This window comes from Myotis davidii, unplaced genomic scaffold (assembly GCF_000327345.1).
Source record: "Myotis davidii unplaced genomic scaffold, ASM32734v1 scaffold88, whole genome shotgun sequence".
NCBI lineage: Eukaryota > Metazoa > Chordata > Mammalia > Chiroptera > Vespertilionidae > Myotis > Myotis davidii.
In genome coordinates, this window is record NW_006300377.1 from 3,411,934 (window position 1) to 3,417,153 (window position 5,220).

The 5,220-nt window shown below is 41.0% G+C and overlaps 1 protein-coding gene across 1 annotated transcript in view; it reads right to left on the reverse strand.

Moving 5' to 3' along the window:
- The window catches only part of ZMYM4 (zinc finger, MYM-type 4), a 118,721-nt gene extending 113,582 nt beyond the window's left edge, over window positions 1-5,139 (reverse strand). The window contains exon 1 of the mRNA XM_015572841.1: window positions 5,117-5,139. The gene's annotated coding sequence lies outside the window, so the exon portion shown is untranslated. The remainder of the gene's footprint in view (window positions 1-5,116) is intronic.
- Window positions 5,140-5,220: the final 81 nt, after the last annotated feature.

Below are 5,220 nucleotides of genomic sequence, written 5' to 3' on the forward strand. Positions count from 1 at the left end.
GAGGCAGGAGAGGGTGCCCAGGTTGCCTCTACTTGGAGACAGCCCCCAGCAGGCCCGCCTTTGCACATGAGCTGCAGAGGAAACACCTTTTTTTACAGCTCATTGGCTAAGCTCCCTGTACACCACTCTCAGTGTTCTTGATAACTTTGGATAATAAGAATCCAAGGTGATCTAGGGTTTTTCCAGCTCACTCCTGGAGGAAAAAATGAAGGCCCACTGCTGGAGGGGCTAAGACATATAGGAATTTGCCCTAGCCAGATTGGCTCAGTGGATAGAGCCTTGGCTGCAGACTGAAGGGTCCTGGGTTCGATTCCCAACAAGGGCACATGCCCGGGTTGTGGGCCCGATCCCCAGTAGGGGGCATTCCATAGGCAGTCGATCAATGATTCTCTCTCATCATTGATGTTTCTTTCTCTCCCTCTCCTTCCCTCTCTGAAATCAATAAAAATATATATTTTAAAAAAATAAAATAAAAAATAAAAGACATAGGAATTTCATGCAAAAATATGGACACCAGATTTCATTAGATACCATGCTTTATGATAGTTTGTTATAATATCCAAGCATAAAATAATTTCACTTAGAACAAGCCTACCTAATAAATTTTAAATCTTATTTTAGAAAATAAAATTTTACAATCTTAAAAATTCACTCAAAAATATACTGACTTTAAAGTAAGAGAGAGGATGTATGTGTTTAATACTAGCTTTCATGTGAACTTAGTGCTTTCTATAGCAGAGATGATAGATGGATATACTATGACGCACTTTCTTCCTCAAAAGTTCACAGAGAGACTAGCATTCAGATACGGTCTGAATACAATAATATTAATCTTATCTAACCCTGGCTGACGTGGTTCAGTTAGTCAAGCGTGGTTTTATGCACCAAAAAGTCACCTGTTCAATTCCTGGTCAGGGCACATGCCCAGGTTGCAGGTTCAGAGCCCCGTCAGGATACAGGAGGCAACTGATACGATTCATGTTTCTCTCTCACACATGGATGTTTCTCTTTCTCTCTCCCTCTCCCTCCTTCCCTCCTTTCCCCCCTTAATCTCTCTACAAAAAAAAAATCAACAAAAGCTTATTTTTTGTAAAAAAATCTTGGCCAATTAATACCTATTATTCTAACAGCCTACAAGCAGGAAAATATGACTTCAGAAAGGCCTACAAAGAACCTTAAGGTTGTTAACCCAATGATCTTAAAATACACTTTCCCACATTCTCCTACCTTACCATAACCCAGAAAAATCAGAAGATCCCTAAATCTGGATCCACAGGAGAGAAATTTGGGGTATAGAGGATGATAAGGAAGATTTACAGAAGCTCCCAAAAATACAAAGCAGATAACTTAGTACTAAAGCCATAGAGCCTCTACTGTAACAGATAAACTTCTCTTATCAAAAATCAATGTTTTCTTTTTTTTAATATATTTTATTCATTTTTTACAGAGAGGAAGGGAGAGGGATAGAGAGTTAGAAACATCGATGAGAGAGAAACATCGATCAGCTGCCCCCTGCACACTCCCCACCGGGGTTGTGTCCACAACCAAGGTACATGCCCTTGACCGGAATCGAACCTGGGACCCTTGAGTCTGCAGGCCGACGCTCTATCCACTGAGCCAAACCGGTTAGGGCAAAAATCAATGTTTTCTGAGTTCCCATTACGTGAATATCACAGGTGTCAGAGATGCAAAAAAGCAATGATATGGGCTCTACTGGAAAGGAGTGCACTATTTAGAGAGAGCCAAAATATATTACCTTAATAATCACAAATACCGTAACACAATGCCTAGCATACAGCTCATCAATTAACATATGTGCTTAACAACTTTTTGCGAGTTATGATTATAAAAGGCAGTAAGCATCATAAATACAATGCAAATTCAGATTAAATAACTGAAAGCTATTATCTAGGCCTATTTCGTTTGTTTAAACTTTCCTCAAGGCAGAGAGTCAAGTTATTTTAAAAGATACTGTACTGTATAGTCCCTAATCTCCTGGGAATATACATATGGAATCGACGAGAAGTTTATCTCCCATGCTCGCGATGGAATCCACGTTTATTGTGCAAGCGGGCCATAGAATCCAGGTGGAGTTTATCACGCACAGGCACATGATGGAATCACGTGGAGTTCATTGCAAGTGCGTGCGCTCACAGAAAAAAAGCACAGATGTACCACATGTACCATTTAGAACTGAACATTCTATCCAAATATCAAAACCAAAATGGATTAGGGAGCCCAAAAGATACTGAATATAACTCCCCACCACAACGAAACGGGTAAAATTAAAGGGAAACCTGTACAAGTCCTATGTATTTTACATGTTGTTAAAAGTTTAGACAGCCAAAAGGATAGACAGTTAAAAGTTTTAAGTGTATTATAAGAGAAAGAAGAATATGTTTAAAATCGAGTTGAATTTGTTACCAAAGTGCATAGATGTTTTCTAGAACATTCTATTTATAAGGTGAATAACAACAGCTTTAGTAGACGAATTCAGAAATCTCCTTGAATGACATTAAATATCTAAAGTAATTTACCCCCATTATTTTAATTGATGGTCATATGCCATACGGTCAAGCCTAATGAGGAAGAATCCAGTTTAAAAATATATTTTATTGATTTTTTACAGAGAGGAAAGGAGAGAGACAGAGAGTTAGAAACATCGATGAGAGAGAAACATCGATCAGCCGCCTCCTGCACACCCCACACTGGGGACGTGCCCGCAAGAAAGGTACATGCCCCTGACCGGAATCGAACCTGGGACGCTTCAGCCCGCAGGCCGACGCTCCATCCACTGAGCCAAACCGGTCCGGCAGAATCCAGTTTAAAACTCAAAACTTGGAGCACACCTAGGCTGGTGGACTAAACTCTCGGTGGAATAGCTTTCCATGCAGGTAAAACCCCAAACATACTTTTCCAAAAATGTACCCTGACGGCATCTACTCTCAGTACCATGGGGAAGGGAGGGAAATTCTTTGTATATATTTGCATAAAAATTATTGACTTTCCTTTGGGGGTTTTTTTTTTAAGAAAAAACAAATTCAGTAGATTTAGAGCTCTGAATTTTCTTTTTTTTTTTTTAAGGTTCACTCTCCACAGTTTTATGTGAGAAAAATGTATAGAGACATTGGGAGATTTTAAAAATAGGAGAATTCTCAAAAGGAAAAAAAAAGATAAATAAAACTCAAAGCTTGAAGAAAAATTTTAAATTTAAAAACACGTGCATTCCACACCCAATATTTATATTAAATGAACCACTTGGATCTATTTCATACAGCTTAACCTGTTCTATCTATGACAAATTATTGCATGAGGAGGACCTAAAATTTTATAAAACTAAGACTATAAACATTAAATTTAAATTGCTCAGCCGAAACCGGTTTGGCTCAGTGGATAGATAGAGCGTCGGCCTGCGGATTGAAGGGTCCCGGGTTCGATTCCGGTCAAGGGCATGTACCTTGGTTGCGGGCACATCCCCAGTGGGAGATGTGCAGGGGGCAGCTGATCGATGTTTCTCTCTCATCGATGTTTCTGGCTCTCTATCTCTCTCCCTTCCTCTCTGTAAAAAATCAATAAAATATATATTTAAAAAAAAATCTCAAAGTTAAAAAATAAATAAATAAATAAATTGCTCAAAACACAATGAAATGCCTAAATAACTGGTGATGGATAAAGTATAGCTAAACATGTGATTAAAACAAGTACAGTAAAATGTTAACGGTAAATCTAGTTTGTGGGTATACGGATGTTCCCTGTACACTTTTCAATTTTGCTGTGTAGTTGAAAATATTTTCCTAATAAATTGTTGAAAAAATACTAGACACTTCTTTGGTTCTTTATAATTCAGGCTTTTAAGGAGAAAAACATAGATTAAAGAAACGCGTATGTGGCGTCCAACACAAGTACTGTAGTTGAGACAAACCTGGATTGAAATCCCAGCTCAATGTCTTAACTAGCTATCTGATCTTCATTACTTAACCCCGCTATGCCTACATTCCTTCTCATCTAAAAAATGGGTTTTACATAGAATTAATGTGAAGTTAAATTTTCCCTAGAAACCACAGTGCCAGGCATATAAGCACTTACTGCAAATGTTAGATGTAATATCATGAGCTTGCTAATTTCGTGCTAAGAACGGTCATTCTCAATAAAGATTAAGTAGTGCCCAGCTGGTGTGGTTGGGCGTGCACCCACAAACCAAGAGGTCACCGGCTGGATTCCTGGTCGGGGCACAGGCCCTGACTGCCGGTGCGAACCCTGATAGCGAGTACAGAGGAGGCAGCCAATTCTCAGATTCTCATCGATGCCCCTCTCCCCTCCTCTCTCTCTAATATCAATAAAAACACATTTTTTAAAAGATTAATAATTTTTTCCCGCGGTTGGTTTAGCACTCATTTGATCATTTTGAGACCGTTTCCAAAAAGAAGATTCCTGATAGCGAACTCACTGCTTCACATGCTAGGGCCGAGGGAGGGAGTGGGGGGTGGAGCTGTAGAAGTCTGAAAAATATTGCTCAATCGATAGCACAATATTGTTCTCCATCTGAAAAAAGTCATTTGGAATTAAATTTTAAAAGTTTCAAGACAAACTTTATAAGGCACTTAACAACTACAGAACTGGCGGTTCCCCTCTGCAGATGGGTTAGGTACATCCTTGTGTTGACAAAACTTGCCATACTCATCCACATTCTGAATTGTTGGTAACGAAACTAGCCTAGAACATGGCATGTATAGCTGCCAAAAATCTTCCTCCTAAATCAGGACATGCCAACGACCCCACTTGTTCACAGGTACGAGCACGACCTCTACCCCGGTCTATAACGGCTATGGGGAGAGGAGGTAAGAGAGGCAGGAAAATGAATTCGCGACGGTGTTACCAAGGAACCCTCCGGGTCTCCCTCACGAGACCCCCTCACGACTTTATTCCCGCCGCCGCCACCCGCACCGGTCCTCGCCCCGGTTCAACTTCCAGACTGATTTGTTAAAGATGCACTTAAGATCATGACACGCTCCCTCCCCAGGCCCAAGTAACCGACCCCCAAGGCTGGAAAAGAATTTTTAGAAGCAAACAGCCCCCGCCCCTCCCCCTCCCGACCAGCAGGAAATCTTTGTCCCACCTGCCGAGGGACCACTCTCCAGCGCGCTCCAGACCCAAGCTTGCCTCAGTCCTGCCCGCAACCTTCCCCCAACAGGGACTCGGCGACCCGCGACGAGCCTGCGC